Consider the following 14909-nt stretch of genomic DNA (forward strand, 5'->3'; position numbering starts at 1 on the left):
TTAAAGTCAATATTGCAGAACGATGGGGTGGGAAAATTTCATACAAGAATATTTGGTCTTCTTTATCGCACATGTTGAGATTTCGAAGACATTTCGCAGGGACGCTATTGTATCTGAAATGTTATAATTTCATAATGTGTATTATTTTTTTCTAGTGTTACCGAAACGAGTTCCAATCCAGCTATTATCTAAGATGAACATCTTCATATCGCGAGGGTATTATAAACATATTTTATGTAGTTGGGATCATACAATAGAATCTGCGTTAGAGATACTTTCCTGATGACAGAAAAAAGTCTCTCCAAACGAATGGCCGATTACATATCTTTAAAATTACAATCGATCGAGTCTGGACCTGACAATCCAGTAATCAAAAGCATGAGCATCAATCTACGCAATTGGGATTCGATGACATGTGTCAGCCAAGGCATCGAGCCTGACCTCCCGATCCCTTTAGTCGTCTCTTTCGAGAAGCATGGGTTACTGAAGACCAGTTCTAACCCGGATCTTCACGGGTTATAAATACAATGTCGATTTACGATTCCGACTGTATCATAAGCACGTGTTTAGCAAACACTTTCATATAGTGGTCATACCGAGTGAACTGATTCAAAAGAAGGAGCTATATTACAACAAACGTGGGGAGTTTCTTAACGTCTCCTCATGTCATGTTTACGATTGCTATTTTGAGTGAGATTCTGGTGAAGTGTTACCATCAGGCTGATGGCACGTAGCGCGTTGATTTCCCGTCCGGGAGAATTCTAAGAATGCTCCTGAAACACGTCGTTAAATGAACCGTGCTGTGTGCGGCAGATGCAATCGACATGGCATCTCAACGTTAACCTATGTTTCGATGCAGTCATACATCATCGGTACAAACAAACACCACATGTCTGTAATCAATGCGTCCAGTGTTAGCCCAGCTGGTAGGTGTCACAAATTGTGTGGGGTTATGATTTGATATATAACTCAAGTCTACGCAATGCTCATTAATCTCCATGTCGTTAGCGAATTGGATTGTATTTGATTATTACTTATACGAATGTATATTTTATATTTTTCTTATTTTCAGACTAGATGCGGAATACTTTAAAAGGTGAGATGATATATGGTAGCAGTGACGTTGTGAGTGAGTGACGTTTTACGTTGCTTTTAGCAATTTTCCAGCAACATAACGGAGGGGGACAGAAATGGGTTTCACACATTCTACCCATGTGGGGTATCGAACCCGGTCTTCGGCGTGACGAGGGAAAGCTTTAAACACTAGGCTACCCTTAGCAGCCACGACGTCCGGGCAAGAGTGAGTGAGTGAGTGAATTTAGTTTTACGCCGCTTTTAGCAATATTCCAGCAATATCATGACGGTGAACAACAGAAATGGGCTTCACACATTCTACCCATGTGGGGAATCGAACCCGGTCTTCGGCGTGACGAGGGAAAGCTTTAACCACTAGGCTTACCCGCAGCCACGACGTCAGGGCAAGAGGACACAATGTGGCAGCAACGTCCATATGATCATACCATATTAACTGAATTTTCTATTGACAATATATTCCGTCCCTTTCCCTTAAAAATAATTATTTGTTGTGAAGCTTTCTGTAGTTTCGTCATGTATACATAGCAGCTAAAGCAGCTGGCAGGAAGGGCAATTACTTTATTTGGCAGAAAACTTCATGAGTTGCAATAACGTCTTGTGGTGTTGTTCCCATGGGATGAAAATATAGCTTTTTGTTTTAAAAGTGTCCTCGTATTCCAGGAATATTATGCATCACAAGTCCACTACCACACACAATGGACATTAATAGCTTCTGCAATGATTTGTTATTTTTGTAATATTGCATTTCTGTTGAAAACATAACCACGTTATTGTGAGAGAAGGTCGCATTAAACGAATAAAAGTGTTGCATAGAAGCAGTAGTTGAAAATAGAATTTATATTAATGTATATTAACTTTATAATATTGTGAATGTATGGAAATGCATCATGTATGTTGACATTCATATTTGTTTGGTTTAACGTTGCTCTTAACAAATCTGGTTTTAGTAGAGATTTCTTATTAAAATAGCAAGCGTTCTGTCGATTTCAATTATTTTAACAATATCTCATTAGAAAGTTGCTTTTAGTAATAACGTTTTAGTATGATGAAATGGAAATAATTCAAGAAATATAATCAATTATTGTTCATGTATGTCTCTAATATTGACGACTTTTATCTTTTTAGACACTGTGTTCTTGCAGCCCTTGCAGACAAACGATCCAATTATATTTTTCTGCCCTACAGGGGCTTACAGATATTTGAGATATAACTCATGTCGCATTCTTGGATTCATGAGTTACCAGTGAATGATGCTTAGCAAATGTCAGTTCAAACAACCAGTCATCATGGTCGGTTAATAGATACACTTTGTACATTTGACAGAAGGTGATTCTGATGAGCTCTGGGTTTTGAGAGTTTAATGGTACAAAAGTGAGCAGTTCAAAGATGCTACTTATAATGATGGCAGGTTCTTTCTCTGGGGAACTTCATCTGATGCCTGACAGGAACGGACAATGAGACATCGATCTGCAGACAATGCCAGCACACGCAGTCACATCTGATAAACAGGCGATGGTATGTGTGGACACGGCTATTGAGTCCCTTGTGACAGAGTGCAGTTATAACGTGAACACTGATAAGATGGGGCAGGCTAGGCTGTGATCTTGCACCCAATCTGGGAGGGTTAAAATTTGAAGGAGCGTAACTTGAGGGACCCTGATCAAACGATTGCGGTCGTTAAAAAGTGTGTACTCAAACACCTTGGAAAGCTCAAGCTATTTATTGAACTGTGTAATTATCAATCACATGAGGATTCAACCACTTAGGTCGTTGCAAACTTGGGCTTAAAAGACGGGTGTCTTGTGGTTTCCAAGTATGTACTTTTCCAGATGAAACCGTTTGTATTTGGACAGTGCAACTGTGCGTCGTTGGTAATTATACATATACCAGAGAAACCAGAAACAGTCGAATATTTCGTGGCTATTACCAGGGCAGTTTGACACGAGCATGACATTTTGAAGGGAAGAAGGAAGCATCAGCTTCCCCAATAGAAGATTCGTGTCCCTGAATATTCAGAATGATATGATATGAATAGTTCGTTATCAAATTGACACTACGTGCATAGCATGGCACGCAGTATAGTTGATACAAGCGAGGGTTTGATCTGACTTTTACACCCACTCTAAAAGGCGGTACATGCTGTCGAATACCAATAATAGTGTCGCTTTGTTGATTCCATCAGTCACTTTCTTCTCGGTGTAATTTCATTGTAATGGAATATTTTGTCACTTTGGGAACACCTTTACCGCCTAAATGAATAATTACCACGAATACCCGTCCATTGTATTTTGTAAGGAGAGCAACAACACATTGTAAATAGAGTGCAACGTGAAACTCTAATTTAATCCACAATGTATCTCACGTAAGTAGCGCTGATCTTTAAGGAAGTGTACTCGTCTTTCATACGTCATGATCATCCATCTCCCCACCTAATGTTAGGGAAGAACTTCCACATACTCAGTCAGTCTTACTCCTGTGTGGGTCAGCTTTATCTACCTGTCGCCGATTTCACACGATTGGGTAACAGGGATCCCCTTAGTGTCACGGCCAGACACACAAATGATGACTAATTCCTACTCATTAGTTCCTATGTCCGGTAGATCCTCAAGACAAAGTCGAGAATGCCAGATGCTCTTCCAATCAGTCAATCGCTTCAGTGGATTGGCATACTTAGTTGTGTATCAGGCTAAATACGTTTTATCGTTGTGGAGTATCCTTCCGCCAAGATAGAATTCAACAGAAGATGTGTTTACTTTCTTTTATTTAATTTTCCCCTGTGCGCCTGTCGGAGCTTACAGTTGCTCTGTTATCAAGTCGGAGGGCCTGCGGATACAAACGGTCAGTTAATACACCAGACTAAATGCTTTACTTAAGGAGAGACTATTTTCTGAATCCTGCCGTCATGACTACTCATGATTCAGGAACTACAGATGAACCTGGTGATCTACCTTCAGTTGTTGGCAATATATAGTCTGTTTTTACCTTGTATTGGCAACTATAGTTAAACTGTTTTAGATCTAATTACTAGTTTTAAATTCGAATCTGTGATAATCTAGTTATTGTACTGTCCTTCGTTGACAGGTTTTTACAATTTACCATTAATTACTATGTATAAAATTAATTGTTCTCGTCACGATATGGCTGAATATTGCCGATGTGACGGTACCTTTTAACTCACTCACTCACACACAGATGAACCGTATATCAGTATTGCGCATCATGTTTGCTGTTCAACATAAATTCCCTAAGCCTGTCTTCAAAATACGTAAAGAAGGATTATCCATTGATCGCTTGTAAAAATACATGTTCCTAAGTCGCTTTCTTGAAGTTCATACAAGCTGCAAATACTCAAACAATTTATTGTATGTGTTACATTTTGAAGGCATATGTTCAGCACAATTATGTATAGTTCACACTTCCTATTCAGGCACCCATTTAAATTATCAGGCTGTAACAACAGATCTATCACTGGATTATATCGGATATACTGAAATGACATTTAGATAATACATTTATGTATATATATGTATATGTGTGTATTTGTGTGTGTGTGTCTATATATATATATATATATATATATAAACTGACGAGCAAAAGAAAGTACACAGGTGTAATTGTTGTTGCAATCTCAAATATGCGTTCTAACTAATAAAATTATTGAAACGCATTGATTGTATAGAACGCAAACATCATGTTTCATTTGCCAAAATGCAACCAAAAAGATTTGTACGTGTTTTGCACGAATATTTGCAAAATTGTGATTATCGTCCCATGCACCAGCACTTTTCTGACAGAGAGTATAAAACCTGTTTGTCGTGAAGACTGAACAATCACTTGACAGAAATCTCACGAGGAAATGCCAAGATTGACGTCGGCGCAACGAGAACGGGCCAAATGAAATGACACAAATGTGTGCTGTCAACAGCGATATTGCAAGGACATTGGGTTGCACAAGACAAACCATAATTCGGCTGTTTAACCGTTTCAGTACGACAGGCCAGACATGTGATCGACGCAGAAGTGGACGTTCCAGAGTCACAACACCCCAAGAGGATCGCTATCAGCGGGTTATTCACCTATGCAACTGGATGTTGACGGTGACCTCATCAGCAGCCACATCATTAGGTCATCGCGTAAGCCGATTCACAGTGACAAGACGACTTCGTCCTGCTGGCATGTATGGGCCTACCGACCGCTGCGTGGAATGACCTTGACCTTCCAGCATCGTAGGAACCGTCTGCAGTGGTCATCACTACATCGCTGTTTATTGCTACAATGTCATTTTGCTGATAAAACACGTGTATTGCAGTGTGCTTCAACATACATTTTCCATTTCATCAAAAGGTTTTGTTATTTTTATCTTATTGGAAGAAACACAACCGGTGTACTTTCTTTTGCACATCAGTTTATATACACATACCTACATGGACCGAATAATCTTGCGTGACATCGGTGCACTCCAAATGACGTCAAACGTCATAAGCCCCTCGTGGAAGGTGAGCATTAAGTCACCATTGCTGCGTTGAGACGTATTAAATCACATGTAATCTACCTAGATTAATGGAGGAATTACAGTAACAAACATACACCAATAAATCAGATACTGTGTACGCTAAGTAATCTCACAGTCAGCGTGTCAGGAATCATACTATTTATTAGTATGTACTAAAAATACTAACAAGGGTTTTTGTCATCTAAATATAGATATATTATTTTTTTTTCTGTTTAATGAAATAAGCAAAATGCAGATACCTTATAGCTTTTAGCTTCTATGCATATGTATTATAAAACATGTACTGTGAGAATTTAGAATGAAAGACCTGCGTTAATGCTTGTCAATACAACAGCTAACTATCTGACATCGAGACTGAGATGTGACAGAAACCTCTTTTTGTTTGTTCCCCATTTCTGGTGTCCCCCGCGTGATATTGCTGGAATATTGCTAAAAGCGGTGTAAAACCATACACTCTCAGTCACTCTTTTTGTTTGTTCAGATCTCATACTCGCAATGATTAAGTTTTTGATGCTTGTTTAACAAGCAGAAAGTGTGTTTTAAATGTTTATATGTTCCTCTCCCATCTAGTTGATACGTCGTGGGGGCGGTGGCGTAGCCTAATGGTTAAAGCGTTCGCTCGTCACGCCGAATACCCGGGTTCAATTTCTCACATGGGTACAATGTGTGAAGCCCATTTCTAGTGATATTGCTGGAATAAAACTGGCGTAAAACCAAACTCACTCACTCACTGATACGCCGTGATTTAACTGAACAACTGTTGAAAGCGGCTTCGAACCAAATGCACTGACTCAGTCACACATTCTATTGGTCATGATGACTGTAGTTTGTGAGAATAGGGCCTGGTATCGCCATTGTTACCGAATAACGCAGGTAAAGTACACATGCATAGGATCAATATCTGTAACAGTGTAATATCTATTCATTTCGTCCATCATTATGTACGACAATGTTATGTGAACAATGGACAATTTATCTCCGACAAATCTATGACCTTAACTAAACGTTATCAAGATTAATTTGCAAAGCAATGAAATATAACTAAAAAAGAACATCTAGAATGCAACGTGACATATTTATGGTTATTACCTGGATTCATGCCATGTAAAAACGAACTTACAATTACTATTTATGAACGAAGTGGGGAGAAAATAAAACATTGAATCGTAGCATATTTATGAAATTGCTAAAACGATATTACGCTGTTCTCTCACGAACTGGAACTGTATTTACGCGGGAACATGTACAAATGAAAACATCAAGCATTGACAGATGAGCAGGACGTCAGTTAAGAGACAAAAAACAAATTGGGGACATTTTCATAGTTCAATGTATACAATGACTAGAAATGGTTATGAATAAGTTATCTCACTGTAAGATATTCATAACAGATTTGAAATATTGCAGAAGATGTCACATGCCATCGTTCGTTTTTGCAAAAATACGGGCGCCAAGGTCGAGCAAGGAGTGTATGATATAAATATTAAATATTATGATGACAGGTGATTGGGTTCAGGCGACTTTTCTCCCCATTTCGTTTGCTAATTACTGAGTAACGTTCTTTCCTGTCACATAATTCAGCGTATCCCTAGCGAATGTGGTGTCAGAAGCGTCATAACTTTGGCACACGGGGCAGAAAATATCTTGCCTATTCACAAGGATTACAATGAAGGTCTTCCGGGACCAACTTTCGCTGAAATTGTTGGAATAATGTACTGATTCAGTTAATGATATCCTCGATGTAATAAATCTCTGCTAACAGAATCTTGATTTTAAAGAAGGATCATGTTTGACCTTAAACGCAGAGACAGGCAGATGCAGAATCACACACACACACACACACACACACAGAGAGAGAGAGAGACGCACGCACACACACACACACACACACACACACACACACGCACACACACACACACGCACACACACACACACACAAGTTAAATCTGAGATTCAAACCGATACTCAAAGATTACTGACAGGTCTAAAGGTAGCATCTCTGCATAGATGGCAGCAAAAGATGACCAGCATTCAGCTACGTCTACGCAGCTTGTCTGTCGACATGGAGATATTTTTAGACGTCATTTGCAGACATTCATCATTTAGTGTCAGTTCGTCAGTTGCAGCATAACCAATGACTGAAATTGGTACCAGTCGAACAATGAATATGTCAAGCATGGGTTTCTATGACAGGACGGTAAAAAGCCTTCGTGTCTTTGCATGAAATGATCTAAACATAAAAGCATTAAGTTATGTTCTTTTTGTCACACATTTATTGCAGATATCCTCAACAGGATCTAATTTTCAAGTAAAGAAATATTCATTACAATGCATGTGATGCACATTGATCGATTAATGTTCTACATTACATACAGCAATGCAATTTTATGACTACCTTAATTAATTTATCTAAGGCAGGCAAAAACTAGTGATTGATCGCATGTATACCGGTCGCAAGAGGAAATAAGTGACGTGTTTATTTATAGCTTATTCTAACCGCTGTCTATTCCAGAAACAATATCAGCAAGGCCGTATGGCAGTAGGGACTACTTCAGTTGTCAAAAGTCAGCTTTCCCTTTACGTGGAGTAATATCCCAGCAATCACAGCCTTTATTGGTTTCTACATTTCACGACTTTAAAGCTGCAATCGAGCAGGTTTTCTACTTTCTATAAACACATGCCAATGACGATGTCGTTACAATGTATTTGTAACATCGTGTTCTGTTTTATAGTTATAATACACTAGTTTTATACGTCGAGTGCAGATAGCTATAGCCATTTGACTTTTAGGGCAACCATATTTGAGCTCTCCCAGCCTATATGTATCACTCGGTGACCTCCTTTAAGACGACCCAAACAAGTCTTCTAAACAAATATGTGCCAAATCATACGGCTTTTTTACAGTGCACAGATGCATCACTGAAAAGCATATAAACCATAGGATTGGCATGGACGGCTGTTGAATCACAGCATGTTGCCGCTGAATGTGTCCTTAGTGGTTCATAATGTGGAGTAATATATGGACTGTGGATGTTATTATGCCACTGAATCTACCAACAGCTGACAAGAACATAAATCTCTGACATGCAGCAAAATAACAGCTCATGTGTTGTGTATCAGCGTGAAACCACAGGACTGGAATGGGGATTGTGCGTGCTTGGCGTTGAATAAATTGCAAGGATGAGAATGTAGAACTCATATGTCCTTAATATATTCCAGAAGCATATATATTAGGCGATTTCGTTTGATGGTGAACAATAAACATGGTTTATATGCATACATCTGAAAAGCAGCGCTCCGCGGGGATATGCATGTTCTGTCTACGTGATTAACTAATAATAGTATGTAATTGATATAATTCCCATGGATTTATATTTCTCCTGGTCTGATGTTTATGGGGACTTCTATTCCTAAGGACGTTTGTGTATAACTCTACATATATCTGTCACTTTCAGAGCAGACTTTCTACCAGACTATGTGATTGTTCCCCCACATTACATTAACTACTCACTTCCCACCTTATCCCTGCTTCTCACTCCGTTTCCTCTCTCTCTCTCTCTCTCTCTCTCTCTCTCTCTCTCTCTCTCTCTCTCTCTCTCTCTCTCTCTCTCTCTCTCTCTCTCTCTCTCTCTCTCTCTCTCTCTCTCTCTCTCTCTCTCTCTCTCTCTCTCTCTCTCTCTCTCTTAAAAGTTCATACCCAAAAAAACATACTTAAATGGATGATGTTGTCGTCCTCCCAATAAGTATCCCAATATTGACATTCGAGCATTTCAAAGGGTCACATCGAACTAACGAGGCACTTCATACAATTATTGACCTTTCACAAACCAGAGACTTAATCCTACGTAATTAGCATCATTGTAAGTATGATCAGCCATTTTCATTAGTCATATGGTTGATGCAGTCTGGTACATTGCGCTAGATATGGCGGTGTATTTGAAGGGGATTACCTCGGGGACGTATCGTACATCTGAAAAACATACACCAAGACTTGACGCGGATTGTATATGTTCAATGGCAGACAATATGACTTAAATGATGTGATATTGGCATGACCATCATAGGATTACCTCCCGTGCTTTCAGTGATCAAAGTCTCAGCAAAGATATCAAAACGACTTATGGTAGACATGAGGTTTCCACATCCAAATCAGTGACAAAAATGAAGGACTAGGCCATATCCTGTAATATACTAGGGGCGATCAAAAAGTATGTAGAGTCACCAAGAATACGATACAAATGCAATTATTTTTATATTTTATTTTTCTACATGTCATCTGTCAAGCTCAAGCAATTTACCGCCTCCGTGTGTAGGGGTTAGAGCGTCCGCCCAGAGAGCGGAAGGTCGCGGGTTCGATTCCGGACCGCGTCATACCAAAAGACGTTAAAATATGGTACTTGTTGGTCCCTGCTTGGCGCTCGGCATTAATGGGTACAACAAGGACTGGTCGACTCGGAGTCACTATAATGTGTCTGAGTGGGGTATTCATGCTTCATGGTATCTCAGTGGGCTAGCACTATAAAACCAGCTTCAGTCTGGGCTAGTTCAAGCAGCCGCACATACACATACACACGCATGCACGTCGTCATATGAGCGAAATATTCTCAAGCACGACGTTAAACCCCATTTCACCTCACGTCACCTCAAGCAATTTGGTTTTGCTATGTTCCAGTCTCACGATCCCCATTTTGTTTGACCTTTTTCTTGGTACCCTCAAAAAACGCAAAATCTACAATAAATGCATCAAAACTTCAGGAAACAAAACATGCAAGGAATATGTTGTGTGTTTGAGATTGATAGAAGTCCCCTAGAATCACACTTAGATATTAAAGTTCATAAATGCAATTTGAAATGACAATCGCTTGTTAAAGTGACACTACCCATCCCCTTTCAGACGACGTAATCATAAGGACATAACTTATTCTAATGTTTTCACGTATTCATACATGATGCCAAGGGTTCAATCTAAACACTGAATGGTCAAACGAGTGTCAGCTCACAATATATTGTAAACAGTACCAGCTTGAATATCTGGACACAATGTTTTAGGAAGATTAAAATGGGGGTGTCCGTAAAAAACAGCCCTCGACTAAACATAAATTAAGCAATCCAAATCTTTGACTGCTGATTATGACGGGAAGTCATCAAATACTATACTGAACATATTTTATATGATATACTCTGAGGGCATACCATTATCCAAGGGGTACCAAATGACAGATCGTTTTTCATTTTCTGCAGTTTTGTTAGAAATATTATACCCCAATGTGTTGTGATGACTAATATCTCGTTAACCACATTACCCACATATATGAAATTTTGGATATGACTTTGCTTAAGATTCCTTCAAAACAAAATGGAAGCTTTGCAAACATTGGACATCGAGAATACAGTTAGTCTACGTAATTTCTGATCGACCCACGTATCTTGAAGTGTACATGTATTATTCAGGTCCAATAATGATTTGATTTTCCATGTATTTTGACGGGCACCACCAGTACGGGAAAATATGTTCACGTTTTCGCGAAAACATGATATCATAACTATATAATAGTGATTCTTCTTTTTCACGATACAGTCGGAATCGTACAATCGGTTTTGCTTTTAGCAGAGATTTCTTGTGCGTGTAAAAGGTGGTTTTGACTTTAATATATATCCGATGGAACGTTTCAGTGATTCAAGAACACTAAATGACTTGACCGATACAAACACTCAGCTGACTTCGGTCAATGTATGTACAAACTATCGGTTCCTGACAATTGCCAACGGTTACCGACAATAGCATTGTCAAGGTATGCGTGTGTTAAAACACATTTCTTAACCTTTAAACATATCTCTCCTTTTATACTTTGACAACACAGGGGTAAACTTTCTAGAAGACGTCAACTTGTACACATAACAACATGTTATGTACAAGCTTCTCTCCAGTGATGGGTAAAAAGGTAGCGAAGAGCAGATATTATTGAGTCCGTACCAAATTTGACTGACTTTTCACAATTTTTAGTTGTTTTACCATTCGTTTCATTTCGAAACAGTATATATCAGCCAAGGCAGTTCACTTCCCGAAAGCATTCATGTAGTGTATACCTCCGACAAGGTTATACAAGCGCCACGATGTCACTTTCGTTAACAAACTATATTGCCTTGATGCATGATGAACATTTCAATCAATACTACTCACCCTTTGGGTCCAGTTGTATCGGCGATCCGCAAAAATGGCAAATAACACCTGCTTAAAACCTTTCATCAGCTATCCATTCCAATTGCCCAGCAGTCATCGGTGTCACAAGCATAATATTATCAATCTGAAAAGAAGAACAAAACTAATTAAAGCTGACGAGTTTCAATTAAATTTGCTAAACAAAGTTTACCGAAGTTAGTAAGATGTTACAGAATAACGAACATTCTCAAATGTTGCCTTCTTACTGATTTTCTGCTAAATTAAACTACGAGTGATTACAATAATTAGTCATGCACATTTTTCTTTTCAAGTCTGCACTCTATTGGATTTAGCCAGTTTCTGGTAACGGCTGGAATTACTTGTGTTTCCCACAGTATAGTGTAGTCGGAGCCTGTGTGAGTGTGATACCTGTGAACGAAACCTAAGTATGAAAGTGTCATTTGCTTCATATGAAACCGTATCGATCACGAGAATTTCAGTTTTACGAAACTCTTTCGAAACTTTCATAAAAATATTAGAAAACATTTAATTAATTATCATCGACCCAGCAGTATCAATAAAATAAGTTTCATTATGATACATATTCTCTTTAATAGCCAATAACTGGGAAAAGAAAGGAATGCACATCGATTCTGCAATACAATTTCAAACTTTATATACATATCTTGACCGAACTGACATGAAGAATCAATCTGATTTGCCATAATTGCTTGCCGGGGAAATCAGGGATAATTAATTTCCGCGACTGTTCAAAAGTTGACGGGCATCCGTCGACGGAATTACCGACAAATTAAGGTAATTCGGAATAACCCCAGATTCTGCACATAAAATTCACGTACAAACGATCAATTATCGACCAGTGATGACTGGGTTTAGGATTTCCATTCCGGTAATTGTTTAAAGTCTGTGATTATTCTCTCTTCTTGAATCCTGAATCATGGTCAAAACAGCTGCATGATCAGCGGGAGGGAAGCAGTGGTCAAAATGATAACCACAGCATGTGATACACGATACCTATTCGACAACAACATCAGTGATTTACACAAGCAAAAAAAGCATTATAGACATGTGTCATGGTTACATCAAATTTTGTCACCAAAAAGTGGCTTAATCCATTAACTTTCTTTATCATAGGGTCCCGTTTGACATTTTGATGCGAGGATGTCTTGAATCCATTGCTGAGTGAATGTTATCGCCTTTCTTGCAGATGATACATCATGATGTTCTTAAAAGTCAAGTACATATCCACGTCGTGATTCCTGTCACCGTGGCCTGCAAGACGTTCGCCATTACTGACGTTAAAATTTCCTTTCATGCTCCGAAAATCTGGACGTGAAGCCATGTAATGTAGCTGTATCATGTAGGCCTGCAATCGCTTATTGACGCATCAGTCAGCATGAGTGAGTACGTAAAAACAGCATAATCTCGTCTCATGACGATAAAATCAATCAGAACTGGGTAATGTCTTCGATCTCATTTAGGGTCCAATGGACTAACGGTAAGACGAGAAGAACAATTCCATGACCTTCGATCCGTAACGGTGGACAATTTTTAAGTTAGTAAGGAGTACTTGGTTGTACTTGGTTGAAGAGGTTACATATTAGAAGCATTACTGTCACGTGAAATTCAAGTCCGTGAAATTGTTGTCTGGCGATACCGATGAAGACAATTTTCATATACAATAAGATAAGTTTGTTGTGAACCGGATCCTACGTTGTATTTTATAAGTTGTATGCTTCTCGCGAGGGTAATACGGTCTGATGTACGCCTCTTTGTAGCAGTGTTTCATCTGCAAGAAACTAGCGTATCAGCACTACACAGTAATCCTGAGTTCGATCGTCATGTCAGCGCACAAAGTTTACGATGGCATGCTTGCATGACAACGATATTTAATGGCGAAACAGAGAACATCGGGGCTATCTCTGAAAATAGACTTATCTGTCTTTAACACATCGTCATTTATGGACCATGAAACTGTCAGCGTGAAGCAGTACAGACACAACGGCGTTATATTTTGGCATCGTATATTCAAGACAGTTAATGTTAACCCTAGCAGCAATGGCGTTAGGTTGATACAAAAGTAAGCATATAGGAACCAACCTGAACATGACATTTTTGTTCTCAATACATGTTCTTGCTTCACACACATAGGAGATTCAATTTGTATTTTTTAGAGAAACAACCGAGTCCAAGTTGTTTTTTTAAGTGATTTCTGCATGTATGGGTTTTTTCTTCCTGAACAACCAACGCGTCTGTGTATCTTTTTATGCGCGCAACTTGTGCACTGTACCTTTTTTCTTTGATGGTGGTATCCATACGAAAGCATTTGCAATGACGTTTCGAAAGATGCATGGTGACATGATTGTAATCTATACAATTTCCATATTACTGTGTTTTGTTGGGGTTTTTTTTTGTTGTCGTCTTGTTTCAGTTTTTAACATTACAAATTTCTCGTGAAGATCCCGCTTAGAACTGGTCTTCAACAGAACATGTTTGTTGTGAAGAGGTCGAGTAGTCAGGATATGGCAGCGGTCTGTAAATAATCGAGTCTGAACCAGACAATCCAGTGATCAACGATGAACATCGATCTACGCAACTGAGATTCGATGACATGTGTCAATCATGTCAGCGAGCCAGACCACCCGATCCCGTTAGTGGCCTCTTACTACAAGCATGGGTTACTGAAGACCAATTCTAACCCAGATCTTCACGGGTTTGAAACAGCCTTTGATATATGTACATTATTTTCAAGTATTTTAAAGTTCATATTCGGCTGATGTTGTTCTTACGGCTTACCAAAACAATACATTATGATTTTTGTACGGGTATATATGTAAATAACAAGACTGAAGTTCTTAATGATCCTAACAGGCATGACAAACCTCACGTGCAATCTTTCAATGCCTTAAGAGCTTACCGACAAGAAGTATGAAATCCTATCACCATCTGTTGAAATCCTTATTTCGCATACATATTTTGTCAGGGTATACATTTTCAACAGACGTGTACTTGCTGTTTAGCTAATTGTTGTTGTTTTTAGTTACATTAAAACTGGTTGCTCACACGTGTAAGATATGTTATTAACATCCTTAAGGCGATGTATAAGCCCTGTGTATTAGG

The 14909-nt window shown here is 38.9% G+C and overlaps 1 protein-coding gene across 3 annotated transcripts in view; it reads right to left on the reverse strand.

Moving 5' to 3' along the window:
• The window catches only part of LOC124274929 (growth hormone secretagogue receptor type 1-like), a 127839-nt gene that overhangs the window by 67697 nt on the left and 45233 nt on the right, over positions 1-14909 (reverse strand). For 2 of the 3 annotated variants that reach the window (XM_046710297.1, XM_046710295.1), the window contains one exon: positions 11790-11913. The exons of the other annotated variant lie outside the window; for it this stretch is intronic. The gene's annotated coding sequence lies outside the window, so the exon portion shown is untranslated. The remainder of the gene's footprint in view (positions 1-11789; positions 11914-14909) is intronic. 3 annotated transcript variants of the gene reach the window in all.

This window comes from Haliotis rubra, unplaced genomic scaffold (genome assembly GCF_003918875.1).
Source record: "Haliotis rubra isolate DU_JTF1 unplaced genomic scaffold, ASM391887v1 Scf196, whole genome shotgun sequence".
Taxonomy (NCBI): Eukaryota; Metazoa; Mollusca; class Gastropoda; order Lepetellida; family Haliotidae; genus Haliotis; species Haliotis rubra.